The sequence below is a fragment of the Serinus canaria genome, chromosome 4, assembly GCF_022539315.1.
Source record: "Serinus canaria isolate serCan28SL12 chromosome 4, serCan2020, whole genome shotgun sequence".
Taxonomy (NCBI): Eukaryota; Metazoa; Chordata; class Aves; order Passeriformes; family Fringillidae; genus Serinus; species Serinus canaria.
Window position 1 is genome coordinate 60,753,280 of NC_066317.1, and position 18,050 is coordinate 60,771,329.

Consider the following 18,050-nt stretch of genomic DNA (forward strand, 5'->3'; position numbering starts at 1 on the left):
AAACAGATAAGTTTAGAAAATATGAACTTTGTGGAAGGAGCAATGTTTGTTTAGTCTAGAACAGACTGAGGGCAGATATAACAGGCTTGACAATGTAAAAGCCTTTTACAAAGAGGATAGCTCCTCTCATCTGCAGGGGAAAGGAAAACAATTTATACTGTATATTTTCATTATAGAAGGAGTACTTCATTATAATACCAAGATCTATCACATACAGAAGGTCACATTCATTGCACTTTTAAAAAACAAATTAGATAAATATTTTTTTTAATATTTGATGTCCTGGCTGTAGGTATTCTGCCTCAGGGCACCAGGGTTGCACGAGATCTCCAGGGATTCATCTGATCCTTTGCATTTGCATGCTTTCAGGATTTAATTTGACAAAACACACCAGCTTTAGCTGGAGCGATCAAAAGCCTTCCATCTGTAAATGTCCCAGACTACAGTGGATAGAAGCCAAAGGAGATGGTGATTCAGACTCTTTCATGTCTAGTTGTCCAACCACTAAATAAAAATGCATTATTTCACTTGACTGTGCTCTGTAGGAATAAACCATGCATTCATCACTAGAGCAAGAGATAGTGGAAACCTGTTTTCTTTCAGATTTTTTAGGCTATAGCCATATCTTTGGCACTGTCAGTGCTAATGTGCTTCTGATCAGCGACAAAGCTGTAAGTGTCATGGGATTAAATCAGGTTGAAGAGATCAGGAGAGATTTTGAATGGTGGTTATACCAAAACACTGGATAGATGCTTAGTAAGGAATGACGTATACTACAGTGACTGCATGGGCTTTAGTAAACCCAAGCTAAACAATAAAGAAATCTTTTTGGAAGATTTAACTTTTCCATTGTATTATTCTTGTGCTCAGACAAGCTTAGTGCTTGTGAATGAAAGTAGGTATGACAGCAAAAGAGACAGACATAATTTCTTTATCTGTACAGGCACAGCATGAAACACATGATGCTAAAAGGCTTTCTCAGTTTATGGGAGGATAGTTTAGTCTCCAGGCTGATGCAGAAACAGTTACTTACTAAGACTGATGATTCTGCTATGGATGCCTGTCCACTGGGAAATGAGATTGAGAGGAGTGTAGGCTAATGAACAGCTGTCACTGACATTTTGGACTATAAACCCATAATTTAGAACAGAAATGTTACATCAATCACATGTTTCTGTCTGCTCAGAAATTCATTTCCACTACTAAAACATTTTTATAGGCAGAATTGTTTCATATTCAGATTTTTATTTCAGCTCAATGTAAGACTTCCTAATGGTAATTGAAAAATTTAACTACTTGCAAAATTTTACAACATTTATCAGGAAGAATCAGATGTGATAGTGGGTGAAGCATGACACAATATTTTCCAGTAATTCTTCTTGTCATTTGTTTCTTCTGGCTTACATCACTTTTCTGTCCACTGCCCTCAATGAAAATACTTTGAAGTACTATTGTGTGAGCTAGACAGATGAGTGGTCAGATGTTACGTCGTTTTCTGGGGTTCCAGGATGAGGGAAGAGACGACAAAGTTGACTCCATGTATCAGAAGGCTTGCTTTATTATTATATGATATATAAGATATAAAAACTATACTAAAAGAATAAAGAGAAGGATTTCACTACAAGGCTAAGCTAAGAATAGAATAGGAATCTCAAAACAAATGTCTTCTCCCAGACCGAGACCGGCTGGACAGGTGAACTGTGATAGGCTCTTAATTGCAAACAGCATGAGGAGGCCAATCAGAGATTTTCTCTGTTGCATTCCACAGCAGCAGATAAGAATTGTTTACAGTTTGTTCCTGAGGCTTCTCAGCTCTCAGGAGAGGAAAAAATCCTAAGTAAAGGATTTTTCATAAAACATGTCGGTGACAGATATTCAGCACCTGACACCAAAGCTCCAGGACTCCAAACTCATGCTTATCAACTGCTTAAAGCAATCTGAAACAAATAGACACTTATAATTTTGGCTATTGGATTCTCCTGACTGATGTTCTTCCTGTGATATAACCTTAGTTTCTATATCGTGAATAGCTCAATCCTCAAATCTAAGTTCCATCAGAATCTGCTAACAAGATATTCCTTTGTTTATTTTGATTGACATCTCAATCCAGAAAGCAGTTTCAAACTTCCTTAATAAATCAGTCTTTTAAAAAGAGTAATAGCAACAGGTTGCCCTCCCTAATTATCAGGCACTGTTAATTTTGGGGAGGAGGTAATAGAAAATGGAGGAAGTTGTAACAGAATGTTCCAAACAGGTCAGTAAGACTGTGGAATCACACAGGGCCTCTGGCTTTGTGGCTTCCCACAAACTGATAGATACCCTTACAGAATATTTTAGTATTTATCCAAAGGTCCCAGATAATCATATGTGAGCTTTGCAGTTCCAAATGCAGGTCCTTATTGAAATAAAAGTTTTATTTTTGGAAGAAGAAGTCCAACCTGTAAAACAGTGGGGCAATTTCAATATACCTGCTTTTGCTGGGTCTCCGTTGTGTGTGAAGCACAATGATCCCAGTGTTGGAAACTTCCATTACACATCCAATTGACTTTGTTGATTGTCCTATATTGGCCTTTGGGCACTGTGGTTTGAAGCTGATGAAAACTCAGGCAAGCACCCTGAAGACTAAAGCACAACCGCTTTTCCAGTGACTACAGTATTTCTCCAGTAACACTGTAAAAGTTATAAAGGTGCACATAACCATTCCATGGTATCAAATCAGTAATATGTGCAATAAATTATTTGTATCACTACGTGACTCCAAAAATCTAGATTAATGAGAGCCTTCTCATGGTTAATTGGCAGAGCTCATGCTACTGTGCTAATTTTGTCACCTGAGAGATTTGTTGTAATTGAGTTTGGTGTCCTATTTCAGGTATAGACCAAGAAATATACTCTAGAAAGTAGACCATTTTCAGCCACTCAGTTTATCACTTTCATCGCCAAGGATAATATTTTCAAAATTGAAAAACATGCAGGCTTTCTTCTCATACTTGCTGAAAAAAAAAATTTCCACTGCTGCACAAACACAAACACACCAGTGAGCACAAATCCTCAGTGAGGTAATGGCAAAGCTCAGAACCAAGTCTGCAAGAACTGAGACTTGCTTATGTGAACAAAAAAGGTTAAATTTATAGGCTGGGTGCTGACTGCTGTCTTCCACAGGTGCTAGACATAATTTAGCAATAGAATTTTTTTTAATGACAGCATACATTTTTTATTTTTCTTTGCTGTTACTTATAGAATATGCCTGTCACAAGACCTTGATCCTAATTACTATCTTCTGATTACTCTTGCTGAACTACTTTAATTTCAATGGATAGCCATATTTTTGCTTGAGACTAGTGGACTGAAAAGACAACTCTAAGGCTGTGGTTTCCAACCTTCATGTTTGCCCTAATGTGCCATAAGGCAGAATGTGGTCCTGGTTCTGTTATTAAGAATAACCAGCCCATTACTATAAGCAGTACAGATTGGAAATTATTCTTAAAATATTATTTTTTAAATTAAAAATTATTTTCCTTTTGGTGAAAAGTAAAGTATATAAAATCTGGGAAAATGAAATATTTAGTATAATTTTAAGCTTAGAAACGTGCAGAGTTTTTCTTCTTTTATAGGACCAGCAACTTAGTGAGAAAAGAAGAGTGAGATCAGTAAGTTATGTTTTTATTAAATTTTTAATTGAAAATTCAATGATTCCAAATGTACCTCAAGGCAAAATGGCTATTACTATGCATATAAAAGGAGATGACTTCAAGAATATTTTGTCTGTGGCTCTCATAAAAATGGATTTCTGAGGTAAATTTATCTCTCACAAATGGAAAATTTCTGTGGATTTATGAGCCATTTTGAGTTATGAAATGATACCAGTGCTGATTGTATTTGTCCATGGAAAATCTTGACCTATGTCATGAGGCCCAAGGGAAAGCAAAACAAATCCCATTTTTTTGTAGGAGATAATTATGAAGCTGGTTGGGAGAATACCAGCTTGTGTAAATGAGTTTCTAACCTCTCATATAAACAGCTTCTGGGATCTCTACCAGTGTTACCCAAAGTGTAACAGAGCAGACACCACAGAGAACATATCCTCAAAGCCTGTAAAGAGAACCAAAAATGGCTCCCAGAGGTCTGAAAAGAAATTCCTTCACACATATGTCTATATACTCTCATGTGTGTAGACAAAATTATCTCTGTAGAATGAAGACCATAATCCTCTTCCCTAAAATGTTATAGTCTAATAGAAAAGGTGACAGAACTACTAAGAATTAGAAACAATAACTAGTGATAGATGTAGGCCACAGAAAAAAATCACACCATACTGAAGCTTCTAAATGAGTACAAAATCACATAATTAAAAAACCCCAAGCAAACAAACCAAAATAAAACCCCATAAAATGATCATCGTAAGTACCATGGAAGTAGCATGAAAGCATAGCACTATTTCACAGAAATTTTCTGGCCACAGAAATTCAGTGTTTTTCTGTCTTTCCATTCAACAGTCTGGACATCTTTGACCCAAGTTATGCACAAATATTTTTTTCAGGAACTCTTTGGGGAGGAAGCCAAAGACTCTTTCCCTGTGACCTTACACAGTGATGTCCTAAAAATGCTTCCTGTGAAGAAAGCTGTTACCCTATGGTTCTTTGGGAAATGTGATATCCTACATTGTAAGAGTCTGGGGTGTATTGCCATGTAACCCTGTCTCACTGGTTTTCTATCTGCAGGAAAACAAGATATATATTGACTTAGATATGTGTTGAATTAAAGGTTACACCCTCCTAAGCCCAGCTGAGCCCTGCTTTGTCAGTCTCTGAGAAATGAAGGACATGTTGCCACTGAGTTAGGGATAATGTAGTTCAAATTTTTTTAAGATAATCTCTGCCTTCCTATGAAATCTACAGATATCACTGAAGTGAGTTATAATGAGACTAACATTAAAAAAATAGAAAACATACTGAAAAACAGCTGCTTGAACTTATTTCAAACAATGTATACAATCAAAAAATGGTAACAATTTATCTGTCTATAGCATGTCAGATAATTTCTAGGTCAAAACCAAAATGAAAGACTAGAATTCCTACTACAGCAAAATTTTCCGCTATGCTCCACTGTAGCATGGTAATTTCTTTGAATTATTATTGCATAGAATATTCTCCTATCTATGAGTGTTTCAAACTCATCATTGAAGAGGCCTGACCCAATGCCAAATGGAAGCAGTGTAAAAAGTACAACAAACTTGAGTGAGTTCTTGAAAAAGGAAGTCTGTTGTGAACAAAGTTGCTTCCTTATGGTATGGCTTCCCTTGAACAGAAGAGCATTTCCACAATTTGAAGTTTTCATTAACTTCTACAAGCCTTAATGAAGCAGACAAGCTGAAGGTCCTATATTACCTTCTTTGCTGTGTAGCAAAAGCATGGTTGCTAAATCTCATGTAATCTGCTGATAACTACTTCCTGAAGGATTTTTTGTAACATTCTTGAAAGAAACAGTGAGAAAAGAAACAACAAATATTTAGAATGAAAATGTGTATCAATGGATAACACAGTGAGGGTATTAAAGAGAAAGTTGGCAAAAATAATGCAAATCTTGCTTGTGTTTTCTACAGGAGAGAGATCAGAACGGTTCAAGGTCCTTAATTTCATATACATACACTGACATAATTTTAGGTTCTTCATTTCTGAAATGATACTTTCTTCCATCCCACAATCCGACTGGTATCATCAGTTTGATGCTGGTGCAGTGGAATGGAATTGATGATACAGAAGGATCCTTGCCCAACCCGAATGAGTCTATGCAATCAATTTTTAGCTAACACATATTTTTCTGCCTCTCTGCTAATCCTTGCTATGCAGGATATGTTCCATTCTTAAAGGAAGGGATATTCCTTACATTTTAAAAAATGCAACCCTTTGAATGCAAATAAAATGACTAATGCTTCTTAAGCTCACAGTGGTTCCATGCAGAAACTTAAATGAGAGGCTGTTAGTTCATCTGTGACTGAAAACCAAAACCAGACTAGCTTGTTAGAGTTCTCACAACACATAGCTAAGAGTTATGATCATGGTGGGGAATATATTTCTTTTTCAGTTGCCTTCTTTTAAGCTTCTCTTTCAGCTGTTTCATTATATTGGGATTTTAAAAAATGGTTGCATCTAATCTCTTTCTAAAAAGACTTACTGAAAAAGAGGGAAGGAGCAGATGTTATTTTCAAATGTGAAAATCTAGCTGAAAAGATGAAATACAAGTTTGCTAGTGACAATTCATAAACCCCACACGTTCTTCTACTCCTTCTGCTGTCTAAGGGAAGCCAAATTTGAAAAACAGTTACAACACGAAAAAGAGATATTAGTCTCCTTCTAAAAGCATATCCTTCAAGTCTTTGAATGAATTTAGAATAAATGAATTAATGTAAGATGCCTGCTGGTCACTGTTCTCTGTGTGTACATGAAATGCCTAGTGAAACAAACTCATCAAAAGAATTTGGCATAAAGATACCAACAGTATGGATGGTCATGGGCTCTTTTAGAGAACAGGCAGCTCAATATCCAGCTTGGTCAGGACAGGACAACTGCATGCAAGCCAAGAAGCAAAGCTTTATATGTGTAAGGAAGTTTTCACAGGAAAATGATATGTATTGTATTTCAACTCATAAATGCACAGTTTTGTTTTGTAAAGAGCTTCTGCTCTGAGAGTTCTGGCAGCAGAAGTGTGCTTTGAGTCCCCCTCCTGTTGATGGTGGAGTCAGCAGGAATACCTCTACTGCTATGAGAGAGTGGATATGCTGGATTGTCCAGCATGCTTTAGGAATGCTCTAGACCTCTCTCCAATTTCTTTGAATCTGGTAAGCAGTGTGGATGTTCAATGTCTGATAGAAATTCCTGAAAATGTTAATCAGAACCCATCACAGCAACATCTTTTCACTGTACAACATTTCTCCACTGCAACTTCTGTGGGGACTGCCCTGTCCCAACCCTCAGCTGTCAGTTGCCAGACCTGCTTTTCCTTTACTGGGACTACAAAGTAACTTCCCACTACTGAGCTCTGGAGCGTGAACTGAATCAAACTTCATTGGCAGTAGTATAAAATCTGGGTCTTGGATACATATCTTGAATCCACTATACCAGTTTTATCAGGGATGCAGATATCAATCTACAGGACTGAGATAAAAACCAGCCATTCGATAAGCATAAGTTTTGATTCTGACCAGCTTTGCTTTTATTTGAAATGAAATAATGCAGTCTGGATAGTGTCAGTTTGGAGGGCTATTCAGTCTCTTTACTTTATATTGCTTACCTGATTCCCATTTAAACAAAGGAAAAGATTGAGGGTGCCTTCTGTGAAAGGTGAGCTAAATCCTGTTCAAGCTCTCAAATGAAACAAGACACAATGCATGTGATTCCTCTCCCCTAACTTCAAGGCCTGAATTCAACTTTCTAAGTATCAGTGCAGATTGTGATTTTTTAGCACTTTAATATATTCAAGATGTTTGCAAGGCTGCCAGGAAAAATGGGGTGTATAAGAGAGCTATGCTCTTCTGCAGTGCCAGTGCCCTTTTGCAGGCCAGACAGAATGCAGCTCAGGTGGCAATAGATCCATATGTGTGCAACTAGACTGAGCCATAAGTAGTTGCAAAGGACATGTCTACATGTAACTCAAGTATCCAGGCTAATCTTAATATTAATGGCAATAAAATACACGGAATTATTTCTCTAATCTAAAAGTATACACCCATATTTGATGAAATCAATTGTATCTTGAATTCAACTGATATTCATGAAATGAACTAAATGTTCTGCTTATCTTGAACTAAAGATTCTGATTTTCTATAACTCAAAGTCCATAACAATAAAAAAGTTAAAGAGCCTCTGTCTTTTTGATAACCAACACTGAGCTGAAGTTTACATTTTTCTGCCAGAGCCTCCAGGTTGATCCATAAGGATTTTCTCTCCTCAGAGAACTGTAATGGCTCTCCAGATCATATAATTTTCTATATTTCCTGCAAATTTTGTGAAACTGTTTCATTGTGACTATAGACTTAGGCATCTAAGAAGGAGCATTCAGACTGAAGAGACAGACTTTCTAATATGACATCTAAGTTACCCATACATTTTTACCTTTTCACTAGCTAACTCAGTTTGATCTATCTAGTTGTGTCTTGAAAGCTGTACTTGTATTCTGGAAGTTGTGTGCATTTTGGAAATTTTAGCCTGCCTGCACAGTAAAGAACCTACTTATCAGCCATTGATTTAAAGGTTTCTGAAATTGTGAGGCGCTTTCAACTCAGACACTACACAAACTTAGGTTATCATCTCTCCAGATTTTGTAGAGCAATGCAGGCTCAGAGTGGCTAAAATATGGATGGCAGCTGTGATCTCAAAGAACAGCTGGATGGTGCAGTGAAAAGGTGGTAGTGATCTAGAAGACAGCAGTCTTCCCACCAAATGCCCAATGTGCTTCAAGAAGGCCCTGTACTGCTGAGAAAGATAAACCTGACCCTTGGTGGCCTGTGGCCAATCAAAGATCTTATTGAACATTTCACAAGGGAAAAGACACTGACCTCAGGGTCTCGGACAGGTTATATAACACTAGTAAAACCAAGTCCAGAACATTGTGGATCTAGTTTTGTGTTCCTCACTCAGTGTTAAGTGCCAGGTTTTCTCCTGGTGTGCCCTGGATTCAAATGAGCTCTATAAACCAAAGCTGCAGTACACTTGGCCCCAAGTTCAGCTCCCTTCTAGATCTGCTGTCAGCTGTGCATTGGGAAATTCACCCACAGCAGATGGGCTTTTGTTCTGGCTTGGTTTTGATGCTGTCAGGTGAGTGGGCGTTATTTAAACTCCAAAGACTGAAGCGGAAGTCAAAAAGCAACAAGAATCCCAAGTGATCCTGCCCATGAGCAGATGTTTTTAGACCACAGCCATCAAAAAGCATGTATAAGAAAATATTAACTACAATAGAAAAACAGATCATTGGCACTTTGTGCATGTCAAGAAAAGAGAGTTACAAAAATGGGGAAAAAACATTTTGGTATTGCTAAATCATACTTATTTACTAAATATTGATACCAGATGACTTCCTATTTCTTGATAAAAACATTTCAACATGACAAATGCTTTCATCTAAAGGTTTTTTTGAAACATATTATAAGATGAGGAACACTTAACAGGAGAAAAACAATACGAAGGGCAGGTTGGTTTAAATAAGAACAAGCAAAATGCTGAGCACGATATGTAGGACAACCATCATTACAATTCACTGGGTTAGTTATACCCTGTGGATACAACAAACAGGCTCGGTTGCATTCCCAATCCAAATACAGGTCGGAAGGAGAATGGATTGAGAGCAGCTCTGGGGGAAAAGATTTGGGGGTGTTGATGGGTGAAAAGGGACCTCTATAACTTGATAAATTATATAATTTATGTGAGCTAAGTTCATCACATCCAAATCAGATCTCTGGTGTAAGCATCACCTCTTTAAATGTGGGAGGTGAATGGGACAGGGGATGAATGGAAGAAACAAGGAGAGAGATTCTTCAAGAAGCTGGATGAGGGATAAAGGTAACATTAAACAAGGTAGTTCTGATGAGACAACCTCTCCAGAACTTGGGGAAGTCACTAGTGACAGGTTAGATGGAGAGCCAGGAGGAGCTCCTCTCACCCTCTGGGTGAGAACAGAACACAGCTCCTTTCCTTGCTTTCAGGATGAGTTCTCCAGTCCTTATACTGCTGTATAAAATATGACTAAATCTTCATCTCCTTCAGATCTTCTGAAGAGAAGATTTAGGCCAATGTACAGTCAGGGATTATACAACTCAGTGCAGAAGCTATTTCAACCCTGGGTTTGTTTCCCTGCAGTGACTCCCACCTGGCAATGTCATACTTGGCCTGTTTTGGGGATTTTCAGCCACCTGGTTGAGAGGAATTCCATCCTCCTTTAGTTGCTCATGCCTTTGTAGCACTGTGTAGCACCAAACACCTCATCTACTGCCATGGAAAACTAAAGCTCATCATAATCCTACTAAGGGCGCAGCGCCTTCTCTAAGGACAGCAGGAACGGCTGGGGAGAGTGGGACTGGAACTTTGAGGCTCTCTGACCTGACTGAATGGCACTCCAATGGAGAAAAGTGCATTTGGGACCTGAGTGGTTCACTGCTGCTGTTCCTGAACACCAAGAAACTGGCAGAACCGTAAAAGAACCGTCCTTGCAACTCAACCTGCCAAAAATGTTCAGTGTTAAAAGATTTGTCTGTGGAAAAGCTTTATGAGTCTGTGCACCAATAGAGAGGGAATTTTTGAATCCCTGTTCTTCATTGCAACAACGAACATCACATTACTTGCTTATTTTCAGATTTAATCTCAACCAAAAATACTGATAGATTCATTTTGTTCTCTTCCATATGTAGTCACTGCTGTTTCCTAACAACTCTGAAATGCAGCTGCTTGACAGTAAAGGATGAGAAAACAGGCATGCATGACTCCTTGACTAGTAAAATTTTCCAAAATCTGGGCCAGCAGCACACAGAAGTCCTGGGGATAGCAGTAATTATACATTCCCTTGGGTTCTTTGGAGTGGAGAGAAGACAAGCATCTCCTCTTTTTCCTCTCTTACATTCAAAAATATCCTTAAAATGTGTATGTTTCCAAACATATTTTATGCTCCAATTTCACTGTAGCAATATGATTCAGTAATTTCATTATGCAAATTCTTCTAATTTAGAGTGCCTATTATTTATTCTTCTTTTATCCAGTCATCACCAAAAAAAGCCATGATAGTTTTAGCTTATTTGGATGAAGCACACTGATAAAAGAGTTTGTGAGAATACTGATTAACCCCATTATTTTTTTCAGCATGAAACATTGTGGGAGATTTCCTGTACAAGGCAGCTCTTGGCTCCAAATGGAAGAGGAGTGTGAAGCAGACATGAAAAAGGTACAGCTCCCATCTGTCTTTCAGTGGGGCTTTGATAACAATACACAGAATTTCAACAGGCCTCTATGTGGAGGGGGTGGCAAGCAGAAAGCTTTGTTGTGAGTTTTCACAGATAGTCATCCACGGAGACAAACCAGAGAGAAGTGATTAATGAGCTGGAATAACATGATCTTGAGGAGTACTATAGTTTGTGCTACAATGTTTCTTCACACTGCACACATCTGTCACAAACAGGCTCATGAAATCATTTGCTGTTCCCTTTATCTGCAGAAACATTCTTTGTGTGCTGACATCACACCAAACGTGCCAGGGTAAGCAAATGCAGCCCTGTGGCAAACAGCTTGGACCACCAGTAACACCTGTCCTCTTAACTTGCTCTGGCCAATCATTTCACAGGGCTGAGCTAATAAAAATGCCCATAGCTTGGGTGAGAAGGTGTAACAACCACCTCTGCAATCAGCCCTTTCGCTCACAGCTATTCTGGCTCACGTGGTTGGGCTGAGAGCTCCAGTTTTCAACAGTAATGGCAGGATGTGAGAAACCTGCTACTTCCAAATCAGCAGCACCCTCTACCATGGAAGTGCCACTTTCCTTACTTTTTTCCAAGGACCTGTTTTAAGTCACCATAAATGAGAAGACACTGGCCCTTTGGACTGACCTTATCTTCTCCCCACTTGTTCCCTCATCCTATCAATCTCCCTACACTGGCTTTTGGGTTCTGCTAGCTCCTCTCTTTTGCCATCATTCTGTCTTCACAGGGAAAACTGAGGCTGCTTTATAATTTTCCTCATTGTGCTTATGTTGTTTTTTCTTAAATTCCTCTAAGTAGTTCTACTTACCTTTAAGTTTTAGACCTCTGACTTAACCCAAAATTTCCAACTCTTATAATTTTATGGCAAATCTTGAAATTTGTGGTATTTTTCTTCAAACATTAACTACAGCAGTAATTTGAGACTTTCCATTCCATAATAAAACAATTTTCCAGTTCTCATTTCACAGAGGGAAGCTCAAAAACACAACTCTCAGGCTCTCCCCGCCCCCCCCCCCAAATGCAGGCTATTAATTTTTAAATTCATAACTAGGAAAAGGCTCAGGAGTTTAAAAACTTGAGGTTGGAAAGGCTCTTAAACACACCTTTTTTCAGCAATCTTCCTTTGGACTGATAGTTTAATTAGAAAAATTTGATGAGAAAAGCATCATATACTCTAGGAAAGCACCATTTTTATGGTAAATCTCCTAACCTTTCCAAGTTAAATTGAACTATTTGTGCTTTTATGAATTAAAGGGAAGAAAGGTTTCTTCATAAATTTAAACTTTTAACTTGGATTTCTAGAATTAATTCTATATTTGTTTCTCTAATTAATTCTAAAATTCTGTTTCAGTCTTCCAATCCCCATCCCTCTTGGCACCCACGCTGCAGACCCTCTCACAGAAAGACTGGCTGACATCCAGTGACATCCATACCATCCTTCCACAAAGCCAAGCCACCATAAAAAGATTCATAAAATCTGCAGGCCCCTGAACCTTGTTACTCTGCCAAAAAGGAAAAAAAGTCACATAAAATAGGATGGTATCAAGGAAAAAAAAAACATTAGGGAAGAAATGGAAAACAGAAGAAGGTTGATTTTGGGATGTTTTAGAAAATATGCATAGTTATGTACCAAATACAGAGTGATACTAATAATTATAGTACAAAGGGAGCAAGTTGGGTTAATACATGGAATCTGCATTTCTAAAAGAGTAACTAATTTACTCTTTTAAAAAGGAGTCTTTTCTTACTTGCTGAACATAATTTAATGTAATACAGTTAGTATACTCTATTCACAGTATATCCTCCTCTTGGCAAGATTCTCTAATCTTGCCAATCCTTCCAGGAGATAATATATGCCATCTGGAGGAAATGTTTCTCTTTCCCCCACCCTCCCATCTGTTATATATTTCTCTTAGATCCCCCCACCCTCAGCACTTTATCCTCTGATCATCCCTAGACCTCAGACTCTAGCTGTACAACCATTTTCACTTTCAGTCTCACCGTATTTCTTTTTGGTTTTTGCTTTGTGGTTTTATCACACTACCAAAACTCCTAGTCTGCCATGAATCCCCCGTCATCCCTAATTCCAATCTGTCTCTTTTTTTCTTTAATCTTGAAAATGTGAATGGGCTCCCTGAACTCATTTAAGGACTTCTGCTATTCAATCATATACCCTTTAATCAGGCTGATTGCCTGCATTATGGTTACACAATCAGAAATAAAAAAGGCTGGGAGTCCAAGATTCTACCTTTCCAAAACACGATTTGCTCTTTCTTGAGTAATTTCTGAACAAAAACTATATAAGCTTTCTTATAAACAAGGTCTTTAAAAATATTGTCCACAAACTCAGTTCCAGTTCGTTGCTATCTTTATATTTAAAAATACACTTTACACTGAAGACAATCTTTGCAGTACCAGTCCTAAAATTCCCTAGCAACATTTTGAGTCTTTTTCTTCTTGAGCTATCCCAGTGAATACAAATTAGAGATTGTTACTCTCTTTCAGCAACCTTTTACATATTTGAATACTCTTATCATGTCCCTTTTCTGTCTTCTTTTGTCCTAGACTAAACAATTTCAGGTCTCTAAAGCTTAGCTTGAAGTCATATTTCTAAAGGTCTAATGATTTTACACTCTTGTGGATTTTCTCCAACTGATTAATGTACTACTTTTTAAGCAACAAATGCAAATCTAGGCACTGAATTCCAACTGAGACCTTACAAGCAGTGAGGAAAGAGGAAACAGGAGAGGTGAGGTGTTGGGGTCTCTCACAAGCTTGCAAACTTACATGGGAACTGTACTGAGCCAGTCAGTTTCACTACTGGATTGCTTGTTATTTGTGCTAAGTGTAGCACTCTGCAGTTGCTCTTATTGAATTGCATCTTATTTACCAGAAACACTCCTCCATTTAAAGAAATAATTGTAAATTTCAATTTTGCTATTCCTTTGTCTTGCACTCAGCTGAAGGAACCATAACAACAGTGTTCAAGATGTGTTCCTATGGAAACATCCAACATAATTTGTGATGGACTTTGAAGGACTGATTATTTGGACAGCAGAATTCCAAGAAGCTGTGCATTGTGCAGTTTTACCCAGATGTTAATTTCACTGTTTGCTTACAAAAATATGATCAAAGATATTAGTAATATTAGTATGTAATTATATGACACCCACAGCTTTTACACAGTCTACAATACCTATTATTCTATTGTAGATGGAATTAGGCTTGTGAGACAAAGTATGTTCTTAATCACAATATCTGTTTATTACTTTATGGTCTTCTGAAGGCTTATAAAATGATTTTATTTTCACTGTACTGCGAACTGCTCTTCTAGATTGATTTTGGCAGTTCATTAAGAGCATCCTAAGGTCAAACATATTGGTCCAGCCAAGTAGAAAATCTCTAAAAGTGACTCCTTTAACTCATTCCTTAGAAATTAAGTCCCCTTTAATGCACTGTATCCTTTTTGATGAGCAGGATTTTGCAGGACATGTATATTCACAGGGATACATCAGCTGGGATTAAGTTATTTGAAGTTCTAGGCAGTTGGTAACAGCAAGGCAGCACATGGAGCAGAAATAAGCAAAATCCCATTTATGTTTGTGCTTTCCTTCAATTCACAGTAACCATTTATGACAAGAGTAAGGAGTTTCCATGACTCACAACCATTTCCATGTGGCTGCTAGTTCCACAAATTCGAATCACACACACACAAATCAATGAGCTAGAGCAGATGCAGCATAGGCCTGGCAACATCTTGTCTGAGGAGCCCACAAAAGTTTGACTTGAAGGAGATTCCTCTTTCTTTCAGATAGCCCTTTCCATACTGAACTGATTGATAGTAGCTGGTGTCATCACTTTGCCTTAGGAGGCCAGCAGGAGATAAGGATCAATAGGTGAGTATTTTTAAAGAACTATAAAATTCAGTATTTTGCTGAGCAGTGACTCTGCCTTAGGTCTGCTGAGCCCCCTCAAGCCCCCTCAGCAGGCACCCCAGCTTTCACAGAGCAGCAAAGAGAGGGGGCTGCAAAGCTGGAAACCTGCACTCCTAGGTGGCTTTGATCTTTCCTGTCTTTTTGCTTCTGCAAAAAACCAAATGTTTCCAAAACTATATAAGAAATGGAGTTTCCAGGGTAAATAGAATATTTACCTGCAACACCAAAACACCAAAGCCAAGTCCTTGTTCTTGACCAGAAAGATCAGAGAATTGAAATAGTCTCCTACAGCTCAGGAAAAAAGCTTGAAATTTTGCTACTTGGATTTCATGGGGGGAAAAAACAAAGGGGTCTTTTCTTTCCTTCTCCATTCCTCCCTGTTCAAACACATATTTTGACCTACCCTTGTCTCTTTATAAACACCCTCACACATCAAACAGCTCTTCAAAACACAAATCCTATTGCTTTCTTCCTCTGGACACCTTTCATTTTTATGAATCAGTATTTTCCAATAAAAACTAGATTCTTATTTTGTTCCTAAGCACCTGCTTAAAAATACACTTATCTTTTGACTGCAGAACAACTTAACAATAAAATTTGAGATACGATTCCCCCTTCCACAACTACAAAAAAGCCTGTTAAGACTGTGGCAAAATTTATAGCCTATGATTTCTAGGCCAATTCTGTTATTAACAGTCTCAATTTCCTCTCCTTAAACATACTAACACAAACTGTTCTTTTGGCTGGAAAGTGAGTGAAGTGAGCAGGCTGTGGCATTTCCTTCAGATTATCATGTCTCTGTGCCAAAAGCCTACCTTTTTTATCCGGCAACAAATGCAACTAGTTCAGAATAGCTGAATACATGTTAGAGAAGAAAAAGCTCTGGATTTTTAACTTTAATTTCAGTATACTTTCAAAGCATTTCTTGAATAGACTTTTGGATTCATTAACATTTCCAAAGATTATTTATTGGCATCAGTTTCAGGCGGAACAGAAAAAATAAAAATGACCTCTGCTTTTCAATTAGTATTAGGGGATGGAGGAAAGAGCAAGAAATTTTCCTTAAAAGTATATTTCTAGGGCACAACTTTCCCCGCTTATGCAGACAGCTGAGAAAGTTCTCACTTTGTTTCAACTGATGTGTTTGTGAAAGACTTATTTCTCCTCCTACCTTTTCTTTTCTTCTGCAGTGTCCAGGCTTGAAAACAAACTGACAGATGTTCTCTTGGATCAGCTTGTAAGACTTGCAATGTCAGGAGTGCAAACAGACTTTTGCTGTTTAGTCCAGGATATGAGATGCAGACAATCTGATAAATAAACAGTGTTCATTACTCCAGTTTAAAGTGTGCTTTGGATTTCTTTTCAAAATACTCCTACGAGGAAGTGAGGATGAATATTAAACATGTGCTCCTAATTTAGAGACCTCAAAGGCAAGGTCAGAGGGTCTTTAACTTACACAATTTGTATAGTTAGGTTATAACAGCAGTGAGTGTTTCTGATCTTTAACCATATTAAAGAAACAACAAAAAATTTGAATTACGTAGAAATTCACTCCAAAGAAAGTTATAAGACTTATGAATACACCGAGATTAATTAGAATAATAGAATTTAGGACTGTGTGTGAATTGGAATGCATTGTGACTTTTATAACTAAGAGACACATAGAGATTCACAGAGATGGCACATAATTACCCAGTATGGATTGGGACAAGACAGAGTGGAAAATATTCTTCTACTTGAGCAGTTAAGTATGCATTTTAATGGTTATGGGCTCATAAATTTAGATTTAGATATCATTCAAATGGCACTTCCATTATCAGCAGCATCTAGATCCCCAGAACAGCACTAGAGCATCATTTAACTTTTAATTCTGTGTAATGTCAAGTGCCACCCTATTTCTCTGTCATGGCTATGTGACCTACACAGCACAGAAGAGCCCAGCATCCATGGCTCTGATGACACATATGCTGCCAGGCACAAGTAGGAACAGCCAAGGACCTGCCCTGCACGTATGCCAGGAGATGCAAACAAGCAAGCACAAAAGGACAATTAACTTCATAAAAGGGCAACAAGATTTTCTTTCCTATTGTGAGAAGGAAAAGAGGAGAGTTCAGAATGCAGTAGGTGAGTTTTGGAGCTAACTACTGATATTCTGTTAAGGACATGGTGACTGCATGCTCTGCTCTCCTTTGGGCTTGCAAAAACACAATCTGGCCCTCAAGAGAGAAAACAGAGACCCATTGAGTCACCAGTAACATTTGCTGCATTGCTTTGGATTTGTCTTGAGGCACCTCCCTTCCCTTCCAGCTCTGCAGTAAAGCATCATTTCCACCAGACAGAGGTGATTCAGAACCCATGAAATGCTCATTTTTCCAAGTCATGGAGAACTGTTACTGAATGAGTTATCATTTAAACAGCTTTTAGTGCCACATTTGAATTCTGAATGAATTCAAATTCTAGTGAAAGGTGTTCAACAAGTGTCATTGAGCCAAGAAACTTTACTCACTGTTCCCAAGAGGAACACACCCAATACTTGTGAGTTTCATTTTTATTCCTAACCTTACTCTCTGCATCACTCTCTTTTTTTTGGAATAATGAGTTTTGGGGAGGAAAGTATACCTATGCTTATCTGAGACAAATAATTTTATCTGTTCTATTTTGGCTACAAGACATCAGTTAGCAGAAAACACCTTTCAGATTTATTTTATTTTTTTTAATCCTAAATGATCAAGATGCAGACTGATAAGCCAATTATGAAAGATTCTGTGAAACTCTTTACACTCATTTGATATACCAAACTCTCTCCAATTAGGGTGGCTGTATTTACCTATTGATACTCACCCTTTTTTCTGATATAGTGTTTGCAGTCTCCAAGTGTGACTACAGAGATAACAACAGGAATCCAACAGAATTGTGAAATAGTCTGTAGTCCAGCACTAGTAACACCTCACAGACTGTTTTGTATTTACTACTTTTTAATTTAAGACATTTAAGCCTCTTCCATGTAACTGTCATTGTAAATAACAAAAATATTCACCTTACCTACACACAGTGCTCTTGTTTCCTTTGGTCCATGTTTCCAAACAATTTTCACTATTATTAGTCTGTTTCCTTAAAGGACAGGTACATCAAAACACCAACATTTTTCATATTTATTT